This window comes from Calliphora vicina, chromosome 1 (genome assembly GCF_958450345.1).
Source record: "Calliphora vicina chromosome 1, idCalVici1.1, whole genome shotgun sequence".
Taxonomy (NCBI): Eukaryota; Metazoa; Arthropoda; class Insecta; order Diptera; family Calliphoridae; genus Calliphora; species Calliphora vicina.
This window is the reverse complement of record NC_088780.1, coordinates 94,540,215-94,554,908: the sequence shown is the minus strand read 5'-3', so window position 1 is coordinate 94,554,908 and position 14,694 is coordinate 94,540,215. Positions and strand designations below refer to the sequence as shown.

The 14,694-nt window shown below is 31.6% G+C and overlaps 1 protein-coding gene across 3 annotated transcripts in view; it reads left to right on the top strand.

Moving 5' to 3' along the window:
* The first annotated feature begins 9,460 nt into the window (after nucleotides 1-9,460).
* The window catches only part of FER (tyrosine-protein kinase Fer), a 142,365-nt gene continuing 137,131 nt past the window's right edge, over nucleotides 9,461-14,694 (top strand). For all 3 annotated transcript variants that reach the window (XM_065515163.1, XM_065515162.1, XM_065515161.1), the window contains exon 1: nucleotides 9,461-10,108. The gene's annotated coding sequence lies outside the window, so the exon portion shown is untranslated. The remainder of the gene's footprint in view (nucleotides 10,109-14,694) is intronic.

The window sequence follows — 14,694 nt, the reverse complement described above, 5'->3', positions numbered from 1 at the left end:
CTTTCTGCCCATCTCCGTTTAAAATTTACCACACTTTTGGACACCTTTTTTGTGCTCTTCAATTCTCTTTTAACAAGAGCCCAATATCTCTCCACTGGACTTAGCACCAGGCAGCTTAGAGGATTTGCCTCTCTTGGTACAAATACCACATTATTGTTCTTTTACCACTCAACCCTTTTCTTACCATAGCGACAGGATGCCAAATCAGGCCAAAAATAAGTGGACACATTAAGAATATGAGTGGAAGCATCCTTTTTTGTAAACATTCCTTGATGTAAATTTCGGTATTTATAGAGCCCTTTGTAACAAATGTTTGGCTTCTTTTGCAGCAACTGCTTGCCATGCCAAGAACTTTTTGGGAAAATTTATCTGCTTTTGGTCCTAAACTTTTCTATAACATTCCCTCGAGCATCAGCAACATACAAATTTTTATCCGGAAGCTGCGAAAATTCTGCCAGAACATACGTTTCGTCATCCATTATGCAGCAGGAATATTTTTATAAAACTTGACTTCAATTTCCGTGCTCTGTTTTTGGCCTTTAATTTTTAGCAGTGTTCCTGTCAGGAACTTTTTGAGCCTGCATTGGCTTTAACATTTCGTACCAAATGGACGGCTTTCCTACCAAATGTGTTGGAAGCTCTTTTGAAAATGTTTTCTATTTTTTGACTTTAGGAACATCATATGAACCATTCGTTCTACATGAACCAGGTTTTCTATCAACGGACAAGTTCTCCTGGTACTGTTTAATAACATTGGAAATAGTTTGACCAAGTTGGGTTTTGTTGAAAATATTTAATAATAATATTAATTTTAATCAGATTAACAACAAATGAATATAGTTGACATTAAACATAATAACTGACATGCTTTACAAAGTTATCTTGATCAAAAAAGAATTATTCGATCTCAGTCCTTAATAGGGATTGTTCCCTACGTATAACATCACTGCTTAACATGCTCAAAGTCAATGCCTCCCCTGCCATACAGTACCGTTCCATATTTATTGATCACACAGCTATATGGAGGAATGAATTCTTGTTCCTAATCGCTAATCAGTTGGGAGCTTTGTTTATAACGTAGATCGTAACAAATCCTATTCGTCAATAAACTCCGTTTACAGAATTTAATTGCTAAAATCTATCACCAAATGTCAGAAGGAGAGAAACATTCGAACGATCCTTTTAGCAATTAATATATCGAATCAAATATGTTACCCTGTTCGAGGACATCCAACAGTCCTCCAGTTATTTAAAAGGTCAACAGTTGTTCATTGAGCTTCGAGACACCCATTCGAACCATCATAAAATTACGCACGATATTCCTCACCTCGAGTGGTTTATTTATACATCTCTAAGCAACCTGAATCCCCATGTAATGAGTGTGATTATATAATAAGTAACCGTTTAAACGAACGGTCCTTTAATCAATATATATACCAAATTAGATATGTCACCCTCTTGGATGATATCCAACAGTTCTCCAATCATATAAGAAGTCAACAGTTTTCCATCGAGCTAGGAGACAACCACTCCCGTGAGTCGTGCCACCTATCTTTATTTATTTTACCTCTCTAAGCTACCTAAATCCCCAAAAACGAAGGAAGTTAGTACGATGTACCATAATTCCTACTGCAAACAACCAAAATTTAATTGGTCGATCACTGATTAATTTAGGCCTCTAATACACGGTTGTCATATTCTTACAAAGTTGTCAGAAAATGTTCAATAAATAGTTAACAACCATATGTTTCAACATAAGTTCTCATGGTTGTGTTAACCATTTTCTGAGGAAGGTTTTGACAATCTGTTTATAGGTAGATTTATGGTCCAAGATCCTATTGCTTATAAATGTTCGGGAGAACAAGAAGGTCTTAACTACCAACAAATTGCACAATGATCAAATCAAAGTTTCTTTTAGCTTACCTCATGAATATCGTACATGGAAGGTATAGCTATTTATTTAAAAAACTGAAAAACACTGTTATGGAAAACGATGACAGTTTTGACACTGAATGGTGCAACTGGCTTAATGGGTTTTGTTCTCCCATAGTCCGGCAACATATGCCCAAACTTGATGTACACATGGCACCCTTCACTTATCCAAGGCGATTTAAAATTAACTTATTTATAAGGAAATTAAATATCCAGCTTTTAAACGTTCCAGTTACCTATCTATTTGTCATCTATGGTGAAAACTTTAGACAAAATTTTTGATAGAAACTCTTTTTATTACATTTTATTGCCTTTAACGAATTTTAAGGAAATTATTATTTAAGAGATAACCTTTAAATCTCTTCCAAATCAGCTAAATTTCTTGCTGGTTATAGAAATCAGTAGTTAACTATTTAAGACACTTTAGAGAAAATTTAAATATTTGCAGTTATTTTATAAATGTCATTGTTTGTTTTGTTCTTATTTCCCTCTCATTCTGAATTCACTTAGTTAAACTGTCTGCCATTAAAATAAATTGTATACAAGGAGTATCTGAAGATCAAACACTAATTGCCAACTCGTGCTGTTAATGTCTTTTTCTGTTTTACATTTTCATTGTCTCCAAAAACCAGCATATTTCTATGAAATTTTATTTTTTTTCCTACGTTAGAGAGGAGGAAGAAAATTCATTATTTATTACTTCTCACTTTCATTTGATTTCCGCTTTATAGTTTCTGTTTTGTTGTTATGGTTCATTTCAAAGCAACAACAAGAACAACAACAACATCAATGTCTGGAAGTTAGTGTGAATGTTAGAACATAGTAGCGGTATCCATTACAATTGTCATCAGGATGTTTGTGTCAATTTTGAGGTGGTGGTAGCTGGCGGTGATGCTGTTCATTTTAATTTAAACATTTTTGTGTTTTACAGAAAAAAAACCAAAACGTTACCGTCCATTTCTTGTGTTACGTGCACAATAAAATCTTTACAAGATGTAAACACACATCCTACATTGTCATCACCATCACTTTCGCAGACAACATCTCATGTTGATGATGATGATGATTCTAACATTTATCGCTGGTGACTGTTGGTTTGTTTGTTTGTTCGTTTGAATGTGTCGTTAAAATGTACAACAACAATTTTATTGTTTACAAAATTTTTCAAACTCTCAACTCTGCTGCACCTTTTGTTGATTCTACTTAATTTCTCTTCCAATTGACAATGTTTAAATGCTGTTTTACTTGTTAGAATTTCTAAATTAAATAAAGGAATAGAGTGCTGGAGTGGAGTAGTAGTCAACAACGACAACAATAACACGCAAAGAAACAGGAAACCCATCCAGTCGCACAGTCACATGTAAAATCGGTAAATTTTAAAAGATGCATTTCATTGTTCTTTGTTTTGTTGATGTTGTTTTGTTTATTTTGTCTATTTTACACTTGGGGGTTGGACTGATTTGGTTTGAGGCTGAGCTGAGTTGGATGTTGTTTGATAAGTGTTTGAAATTGAAGTTTAATTGAGGATTTAGTCAACGATGGCTACAATATGGCCAGAGCTGCAAAGGAGTATCTATTTGTGATTTCAGTAAAAATAAACTCTATTTAAATTCAAAAACTATTGCGTGTTGTTATCCCACAATTGTTATAACGACTGAGATCGAAAAAACCGTAACACACGTTTTTCATTAAAACTTTTAACACAAGTAGGTATTATTTGAATTTTTTTTTTGATCAAGTTACGTTTGTAAAGCATATTAATTATGTTCATTTGTTGTTAATCTGAATAAAATGAGTGACGAGAAAATTATTAAATATTTTCAACTAAACCCAACTTGGTCCCACAAAAAGTTGGTCAAACAATCAAAGATCTGGCGTCAAACTGTTTCCAATGTTATTAAACAGTATCGGGAGAACTTGTCCCGATACTGTTAGAAAACCTAGTTCAGGTAGATGGAATGGTTCTCATGATGTTGCTAAAGCCAATAAATATAATGCAAAAGAGCTCCGAACACATCCGGTAGGAAAGCAGTCCGGTTAGCTCAGTACTCGGACTATTTGGTACAAAAAGATAAAGCCAATGCAGGTTTAAAATGGATGACGAAACGTACATTTCGCAGCTTCTTGGGCAATATCTTTATGTTGCTGATGCTTGAGGGAATGTTGTAGAAAAGTTTAGGACCCAAAACCGGAAAATTTACCCAAAAAGTTCTTAATGTGTCCACTTATTTTTGGCCTGATTTGGAACCTGTCACTATGGTAAGCAAGGTCTTGAGTAGTACAAGAACAATAATGTGGTATTTGAAACAAGAGAGGTAAATCCTCCAAACTGCCTGGAGCTAAGGCCAGTGGAGAGATATTGGACTCTTGTTAAAAGAGAATTTAAGAGCACAAAAAAGGTATCCAAAAGTGTGGAGATTTTAAAGAAAGCTCAATAAAAACCTTAATGGAAGGGTTTGATTAAAAAAACAGGTTCGTAGTCATAACCGAATTTGTCGCCAATCGAATTTTGTCTGTTCCACGTACTATTCAGTTGCAATTACTGAGTACAGGCACCGTAAATAACGGTTATCCAGAGAATTTAAACATAAAAACTCTCCATGTTTGAGTCAACGGAGACCTATACTGTTATATATCAATATATTCGAATTGAAGTGGTCTTTCGGCATCTATGGTGATATTCTCAACTCCACAGTTAACAGTTATTTTTCAACGAAAAAATAAAAGTTCGGTTGAAACTCTTAAACACAGTTATCTTGAATTGTCAATAGGTGAAATCGGCTTTAGATGTTTCATTTGTAATCGTTCCAAGGTCAAAGAGCTCCAATCTCAAGTTTCCCAGAAATGTCTAGATCGAGTAATGTAGTTTTCTGCAAATTTCACCATGATAATGTTTGCGAATAACATTTAATTTCAATCAATGCCGTTTTCCGACCCACTAGAGAAACTAAACCTTGCCATAAAAGATGATTAACAAATCCTTGTAAAATATGCAATTTGGGAATGATACACTTTTCAAGAACATAAGATTGATAATTTTCAATTAGAAGAGGCCATTAATCGTACACATAGAGGCTTTATAACATTCTGAAAAATATATAAAATAAAAAACGTAAAATATTCTTCGTATTGATTAAGACTAGTGTTTGTGCATAAAAAAACTCTTTTAGTAAATTTTAACAAGTTAACCCTTTCGCAATATTGTAGCCATACATTTTAGATTTTTGCACATAAATTCGACATTTGTGAATATTTTTAGAAAATTGTTTTTGAGTCTATTTCTGGAATATATTTAGAGATGTTTACAATTTATTTCATTGAATTATCGCTATTCGTGTTCGATTGATAGAAATTTGAAAATGTGTGAAAATAGATTTTTGAATTTTTTGCATATAAAATTTGTAAAAACTATAATTTTGTAACAAAAATAATTTAGAATACTTAGAAACATATTAGGAAAATACAAAAATATAAAATATTAAAAAAAATCATTGGGGGCTTCAGGATAAGCTTCCAGGACTAAAAATTTAATTTGGTATAACGGATAAACCAGGACACGTAGGACCTTAATATTAATATCAATCAATATTGATATCAATACCAACCATATGATGTACTTAAAACATCTATTAACACCTCCAGTTAAAACTTGTAGCGAAAGGGTTAATACCACAGAATGTCTCCTGATTACTTTCGTAGTAGGTTAGGTTGTGTATAGGGGCGGTTAAATGTCCCATACCCGTTTCGTGTATGCTATTCGGCTAGCTTAGAATCTTAGGATTTCTTGAAGTGATAACAGGAGTCAGAAGTTATATTACATAATTCTCCTTGATAGATCTTCAACAGTACAATTTTATTTGAAGTATTTTACACTGCAACTAACTTTTTATGATCCACCATAGATTTGATATGAGACTTAAATTTAGACCTGGGAGTTACTACCCCATAACCCATATTTTTGTATAGTTAACCCTGACTAAACAACGCGGATTTTATGATATGATTTCAGGATTCTCGTAGATAGAATTCGTCTGTATATTTTGGATCTGGTTAATTATCAAGGATTTCCTTATACTATATTCAGTTGATCACATATGGGGTTAAAAAATTACAGAGAAGGCAGTCAAAACTCTCAATGGTACATAGATATATCCAGTACAGTATGTATATTAATTAATACTATTTAAAATATGTAAAAATAAACCCCCATATTCATAAAAAGTTTTTAAATTGTTCAAAGGTTCATAATACAAATTTTATATCGAAATTTTGCTTGTTATTTTTTGAAAGAAAACGACATACATATAGTATTGGCCATAACTAAAGCACCCCATCAATGGATTTTTTCAAATCATAATTTTTTTTTGATAAAAACGGCTTTTTTGGGATGTATTTTGTATATATTTTATTAACTAATATTGTTAATGTTCATTTAATATTCATTTAGTAAAAGATAATTTTATTAAAAATTAATTTAAAATGATAAATCATATAAAAACTCAAAACGCAACGGACAAAACAAAAGCACCCTCTTATAAGATCTTTAAAAATTTGACTCGCTACTGCATATTTGCAATGTGAATTATCGGGAATCACAACGAATGAACTTAAAAATTCCAAAAGATAAAAATATAGGAAGACGTAGTGTGCAAAATTTAAGTTTTATACAGTTTATTGTGAGAAAAACAATGACAAGGAACAAGTACTCCAGTAAATTTAAAATTAAAGTTATTGAAGACTGGAAGACGGGCTTATCACTACATGAATTGAGTAAAAATATTCAGTTAACAGATCAGTTATTTCCAGGCTCGTTTCAAAATTTTTTAAGACTTGTCGCATATCACCGGTTCATTCTGGAGGTCGTTCGTGAAAAAAACACGATATTATGATTCCTTGATCAAAAGAGCAATACAAAAAGATCCCACAGCATCAGCTATTCAAGTACGAACAAGTTTTAGATTATGCGTTAGCGAAAGAACAATCAGTAGAAGAGTAGTAGAAGGCCGATTATTCAGCTGACGACCAGCAAAAAAAACATTTCTATCAGTTAAGAACAAGAAAGCTATACTGAAATTTGCCAAAGGCCACATCGACTGGAGTGTCCAAAAATGAAAGACAGTACTGTTCCCTGACAAATCCAAATACAACTTAAAAAGTTCCGCTGGAATAAGGCGTGTACGCAGACCAAAAGGATCAGAAGGAATCCTAAGTATTGCAAAGGAACAATTAAACATGGAGGTGGCAATGTAAGGAGTGAGATCGAAAAATTCTTAACATACATATATGTTTATAAAAAAGAAACCACTAAACTTACAGCTTTAATTTTTTTTTTATTTGATTGAAATTATTATTTCAATTTACAAAAAAAATTATTTTTATAGTTTTAATCACTAGTGATGAAATTTTGAACCTTTTTCGGAAACCCTTCCATTAACGTTTTTATAGTGCTTTCTGTCACTTTGCTCGAACATGTAGTCCATCTCCGTTTAAAATCTACCACACTTTTGGACACCTTTTTTGTACTCTTCAATTCTCTTTTAACAAGAGCCCAATATCTCTCCACTGGCCTTAGCTCCGGGCAGTTTGGAGGATTTGCCTCTCTTGGAACAAATACCACATTATTGTTCTTGTACCACTCAAGGGCTTGTTTGCCATAGTGACAGGATGCCAAGTCAGGCCAAAAATAAGTGGACACATTATGAAGTCTTATGAATGGAAGCAGCCTTTTTTGTAAACATTCCTTGATGTAAATTTCGGTATTTATAGAGCCCGTTGTAACAAATGAGTGGCTTCTTTTGCCGCAACTGCATATTGCTTGCCATACCAAGAACTTTCTGGGAAATTTTGTCTGCTTTTGGGTCCTAAACTTTTCTTCAACATTCCCTCGAGCATCAGCAACATAAAATTTTTGACCTGGAAGTTGCGAAAAATCTGCCAGAACATACGTTTCGTCATCCATTATGCAGCAAGAATATTTTTTTATAAAACTTGACTTCAATTTCCGTGCTCTGTTTTTGGCCTCTAAATTTTTAGTAGCGTTCCTGTCAGGAACTTTTTGAGCCTTGTATGTTTTTAAACCTGCATTAGCTTTAACTTTTCGTACCAAATAGTCCGAGCACTGAGCTAACCGGGCTGCTTTCCTACCGGATGTGTTGGGAGCTCTTTTGAAAATGCGTTCTATTTTTTTGGCTTTAGAAACATCATGTGGACCATTCCTTCTACCTGAACCAGGTTTTCTATCAACTGACAAGTTCTCCCGGTACTGTTTAATAACATTGGAAACAGTTTGACGGCAGACCTTTGTATGCTTGGCCAACTTTTTGTAAGACCAAGTTGGGTTTTGTTGAAAATATTTAATAATTTCAGTACGCACTTTTTTCTGGTCACTCATTTTAATCAGATTAACAAAAAAATTAATATAATTGACATTACACATAATAACTGACATGTTTTTCAAAGGTAACTTGATCAAAAAAAAATTCAAATAATACTTGGGTTAAAAAATGTAATGAAAAACGTGTGTTAAGAATTTTTCGATCTCACTCCTTAATGGTCTGGGGTTACTTTTCTGGTCAAGGATTTGGGCCAAATCATAAAATTTATGGGATTATGCATCGGTTCATGTACCGTGATGTATTGAAAGCTGTAATGTTGCCTTACGCCAGTGAAGAGATGTCAATTATAGTGAGCTTCCAACAGGATAACGATCCTAAGCACCCCTCCAAAGTTTGTAAGACTTGGCTACAGAACAATATGATTCAAGTTCTTCATTGGCCTGGTCAATCTCCCGATCTCAATCCTATTGAGAACTTGTGGCACATTGTTAATATGAAAATAAATCGTGAAAATTGCTGAAATAAGGATCGGAAATTTTCACAATTTATTTCATGCCGTTAAAATAGACTGGGAAGGAATATCGAAAAACGCCATAAAAACATATTTTCTTCTATGCCAATATATGTTCTTGTGCCATCCAAAACGAAGGATTTGCAACAAAAAACTAACAAATTTTTTTTATAGTATATCCTTGAAGGTGTGCTTTAGTTTTGTCCGTTTCATTTTCTACCTTAAAATATTTTTTGATTTAAAGTTACCTCTTATAGAAATGTTAACTTTGAAAGTATTTGTTTATCAATACTAAACATATCAACAAATGAAAATAATACATAATAGATATTTAAAACTTTGATTTTATAAAAAAACTACCATATGAAAAAAAATTCATTGAGGGGGTGCTTTAGTTATGGCCAATACTGTACATCATAAAAACTAACAATATTTTCCAATATAAAGCAATACAGAGATCAAGCACCATACATTACTAAATAATGCATTTTACTAGGAATTTTGTATTTTGTAAAATTAAATTTTATCTCGATTACGGCAACCCCATATTTTATCTAGTTCATTGTTTGATTTGCAACAAGTACTCTCATACCAACATGTTCTTCTCCCATACAACATCGAACCTCATACCAATTGGGGATAAACAACAAATTCAAAACAAACTCACACATTCGGTGTTTAGCGTTCGAACGGAGTGCAACGTGTGCGCGCGAGTGTTGTAAAAGAAAATAATAAAAAAAGTTTTTTTTTTAGCAAAAATCAAAATAAATAAAAAAGTTTATAAATACAAATGAAATTCAATAAAAATTAAACTTGTGTGCGTTTCTAAAACCCCTTTTTATTTGCGACGACGGCGACAACAACAAACAAGATAAAATTGTTGAAGAGCATAAAATAATTAAATAAAGAAAATTGATTGAAAATAAAAAGTAAAACAAATATTTAACACCAACAACCAGATAACAAACGCCAATTACATATAAAATAAATAAATATTTAATTCTTACAATCAAAACAAAATATTTAGTAAATGAAATGCAATGAAATCAAAAATGTACTAATTTTTGTGCAAATGGCAAACAAGTGAAACAGTTAATAAAACAAAAGATTCAGTTAAAACAGATAGAAAAAAACTTAATAGAAGTTCTATAAATTTATTAAGATTTAAAATACTACAACTTTATTAAATACAAGAGATTTTGGATGAAACCACGGTTGATTACGCAAATTTAAAGTGACAGTTTGTTGCAGCAGCAGACGACAACGAAGTTAAATTTTATTACTCTACTACACCAACAAGTACTACAACAACATCCAGAATAACAACAAAGTAAATATTAAATAGTGCATCCATTTTCCTTCTCCTCTTCTGTGTTTTTTTTTATGATACAAAATCAAAAAGAAAAATAAAACCAACAAAATAAAGTTATAGTACAACAACTGTAAGTAAGTGTTGTTGCATCTTCTTCATCATCATCATCAGCTTTTATAAGGGAGTGTGTGTGTTTGTTTGAGTTTTATTAGGGCTCCACTTACAAACAACAACTCTCATCTTGGATGAAGCTGAAGATGAGAGTTGTTGTTCAGTTTTTTTTTCTTTGTAGTGTTTGTGTGTGTTTGTTTTATCTGATTACGAACAAGATTTATTTCTTGTTCGATACGTTTTTTGCCTGGATTTTCGTTCTTTGTTGTTGCTGTTTTGTTTTTATATTTATTTAATCATATTCTTTGTAGTTGTTGCTGTGTATTTATGTTGCTGTTGTTGCTATTTTTTTTTTCATCTTGTATTTATTTTATTGTACGTGTTTAGTGTGTGTGTGGTTGATTTGTTGTTTAACATAAACCTGTTTTTACGTTTATTCTTGTTATTTTACTGTTTTTGTTGTTATTATTGTAATACAGTGCACTCGATTATTATTATGCTCTCCTCTTGATTCTTGGGAATAATTACACTCTCATCTCTGTTGTTGCTGTTCTTTTTTTTATACAGATAGTTTACCTTAAATTTTAACTTCTGTAAGTGTGAGTGCGTTGTGTTTATTTTTTTTTACATTTTCTTATGGTTACAAACGAGATCATTTATTTACAAAATACAATGATGCTAATGTTGCGTTTAATTAGTCAGAATGAATACCAATTACAATTTGAATCTATATCATTTATCAAATGCATTACAGTTCAAATTCGATTTGTGTGACCGAAACAAAATCGTAGATTTTCAGCAATAAGCATTTTTTCTGAACAACAATTCTCAAACTTCATGGGTTGAAATACACTTGTATTACACTTGATTTCAATAGCATTTTCCAGTGAAAAGCAAACTTGAATTCAAATCAAACATTACAGTAATAATACATGCAGTTAAAATCAAGTACATATTGACTAGGGTGGCCCTTAATAAACAAAAGTTGGATTTTTGATTTTAGGTAAATCGGTTGGGGTTAAGACGTGCCGTGCCGCAAGACCTCTGAAGTTTTGAGAAGCATTTACAAGGGGGAAAATTGGAAATTAATGGCACTTGGGATTAAAATTACACTCAACTTTTAAAATCACGTAAAATACAATCAATGTGAATGGTGCTAATTTTAATGTTTTTTATAATTAAATAAACTGAATAATTCAAGTTATTTTTTAAATTTAATAAATCTAAAGTTCACTAAGGGGTTAAAATCAATGTTATTCTTCAAAAATCCCCAATAAAATATTAATTACGTTATTAAGGCAAAGATCAGGTGGTATAAACACAATATTTTGCGTGGTCAAAATTATGAAAAAAAATAAAAATGTTTACTTTCTAACACTATAATATTCTTAAGTTTGCTTCCTTTAAAAATTAAATTTTGATCAGCACTATTGAAATTGACAAGGTTTTTTATGATTTTAAAAGTTTGGGGCTATTTTATGCTATTAATACTAGACTTCATGTTATATTTTTCTTATGTTTCATCAAAATCGGCCCAAAAATATACTGTATTGGCCATAACTAAAGCACCCCCTCAATGAATTTTTTTCATATGGTATTTTTTTGTATAAAATCAAAGTTTTAAATATCTATTATGTATTATTTTCATTTGTTAATAGGTATGTTTAGTATTGATAAACAAATACTTTCAAAGTTAACCTTTCTATAAGAGGTAACCTAAAATCAAAAAATATTTTAAGGTAGAAAATGAAACGGACAAAACTAAAGCACCCCTTCAAGGATAAGGAAAATTTCCGATCCTTATTTCAGCAATTTTCACGATTTATTTTTATATTAACAATGTGCCACAAGTTCTCAATAGGATTGAGATCTGGAGATTGACCAGGCCAATGAAGGACTTGAATCTTATTGCTCTGTAGCCAAGTCTTACAAACTTTGGAGGGGTGCTTAGGATCGTTATCCTGTTGGAAGCTCCCTATAATTGGCATTTCTTCACTGGCATAAGGCAACATTACAGCTTTCAATACATCACGGTACTTGAACCGATCCATAATCCCATAAATTTTATGATTTGGCCCAAATCCTTGACCAGAAAAGCAACCCCAGACCATTACATTGCCACCTCCATGTTAAATTGTTCCTTTGCAATACTTAGGATTCAGTCTTTCTCCTTTTGGTCTGCGTACACGCCTTATTCCAGCGGAACTTTTTAAGTTGTATTTGGATTCGTCAGGGAACAGTACTGTCTTTAATTTTTGGACACTCCAGTCGATGTGGGCTTTGGCAAATTTCAGTCTAGCTTTCTTGTTCTTAGCTGATAGAAATGTTTTTTTTGCTGGTCGTCAGCTGAATAATCGGGCTTCTACTACTCTTCTACGGATTGTTCTTTCGCTAACGCATGATGCTGTAGGATCTTTTTGTATTGCTCTTTTGATCAAGGAATCATAATATCGTGTTTTTTTTCGCAAACGACTTCCAGAATGCACCGGAGATTTTTGACCAGTCTTAAAAAATTTTGAAACGAGCCTGGAAATAACTGATCTGTTAATTGAATATTTTTTACTCAATTCATGTAGTGATAAGCCCGTCTTCCAGTCTTCAATAACTTTAATTTTAAATTTACTGGAGTACTTGTTCCTTGTCATTGTTTTTTTTTCACAATAAACTGTATAAAACTTAAATTTTGCACACTACGTCTTCCTATATTTTTATCTTTTGGAATTTTTAAGTTCATTCGTTGTGATTCCCAATAATTCACATTGCAAATATGCAGTACCGAGTCAAATTTTTAAACATCTTATAAGAGGGTGCTTTTGTTTTGTCCGTTGCGTTTTGAGTTTTTATATGATTTATCATTTTAAATTAATTTTTAATAAAATTATCTTTTACTAACTGAATATTAAATGAACATTAACAATATTAGTTAATAAAATATATACAAAATACATCCCAAAAAAGCCGTTTTTATCAAAAAAATTATGATTTGAAAAAATCCATTGAGAGGGTGCTTTAGTTATGGCCAATACTGTATTTTAATTTCATGCCCTTCGTCTATTTCAACGTAATCATTATAAATGTCATCCTCAATATCACTTTCGTCGACCGTTTCAAAATCATATTCGCCAGCACTTTTAACACCACTTTAATCTATGTTAATAGAGTGCAAGCTCGGTTTTCGCGACTACATAATTAAAAACCAGACCTGTCGCTAAAACTATATTTTCCCGATAACAGAACCCAAAATTTTATTGAAAAATTGTATGTAATTTTTAAAATTAGAATTGGTTGCTATTTATTATTTATTTACATTTTAAACATTTTTAAAGAAATTGGAGATTTTGAATTACGTTTTTAAGGCAAATTATATTTTAAATTAACAGCTGAATCATGTAGTTCATTTAGTGCTGTTGTCGGCTTATCATTTTCCAAAGCCCATTGTATGGATATGTTTATCTATGTTATAAAATCGTCCACCTTAATTTTGTTTTCTTCATGATAAATCGTATAAATCTTCCGATTCCGTATCTGATAATTCCATTTGCTCCACATGAAATTCTTCCCGAATCCAGTTGTTTATGTCAGCATTCGTGAAAAGATTTTCCGTACCAATTCGAACTACAAATGTACCAATAGTTGAAAGATCATCGTTTTCTATCTGAATTAAATATTTAAAATCCTCTTCCAGGATTTTCGAAATCCTGAAATTGCACATTTAAACAAATATTTCTAATGTTTTTAATGGAATAAAAGTTCATAATTTGTTTATTACTAGAGCGATCGATTAATTGTAAAATTTTCTCGATTATTCGAACAAAAATATTATTTGAATTATTGGAAAATAAATGTAGAAGTCGTTTCCATTTGAAATAAAATTATTAACTATTTCCTTGAGATAGTATTGTCCAAATTATTGTTTATTTAAATTGTGTTTTTTTTTTTAATTTTAACTTGAAAACAAATTTATTCGATTAATCGATAATTATTGATCGCATAATTATTTATTCTAAATTGAAAAATGTTATTCATTCGAATAAAAAATATATTTTTTTCTCGATTTTTATTCGAATAATGCTAATCCTCAATCAGATTATTAATTATTACTGCTTCATAATCACGTTGACATCACTGTTTCTTAAGACCAACAATAATTCTGCTAAACGTCTAATTTTTCTCTTCTCTTTTTATTAGAAGTTAGTTGTTGTTTCAAGTTTTTTTTTTGTAGTTGTGCTGCTGCTGTTTTTGTTGTTGTCTAAAGAAAACAAATGTATGGATTTTTCTAATGGTTTATTTTAATTTTATTTGTCTTCCATTTTTATCATCATTGATGCTGTTGTTGTTGCTATTGCTGCTGCTGCTATGTTGTGTTGTATTAAGTCTGTCTGTATGTGTGCTTGCGGAAAAACAAGTTTTCAGCAAAAACAACAACTACAGACAGAAAGCTACATATACTCTCGGTTAGCATTTACATTAAGAGATTTTAAACTTTATTTCTT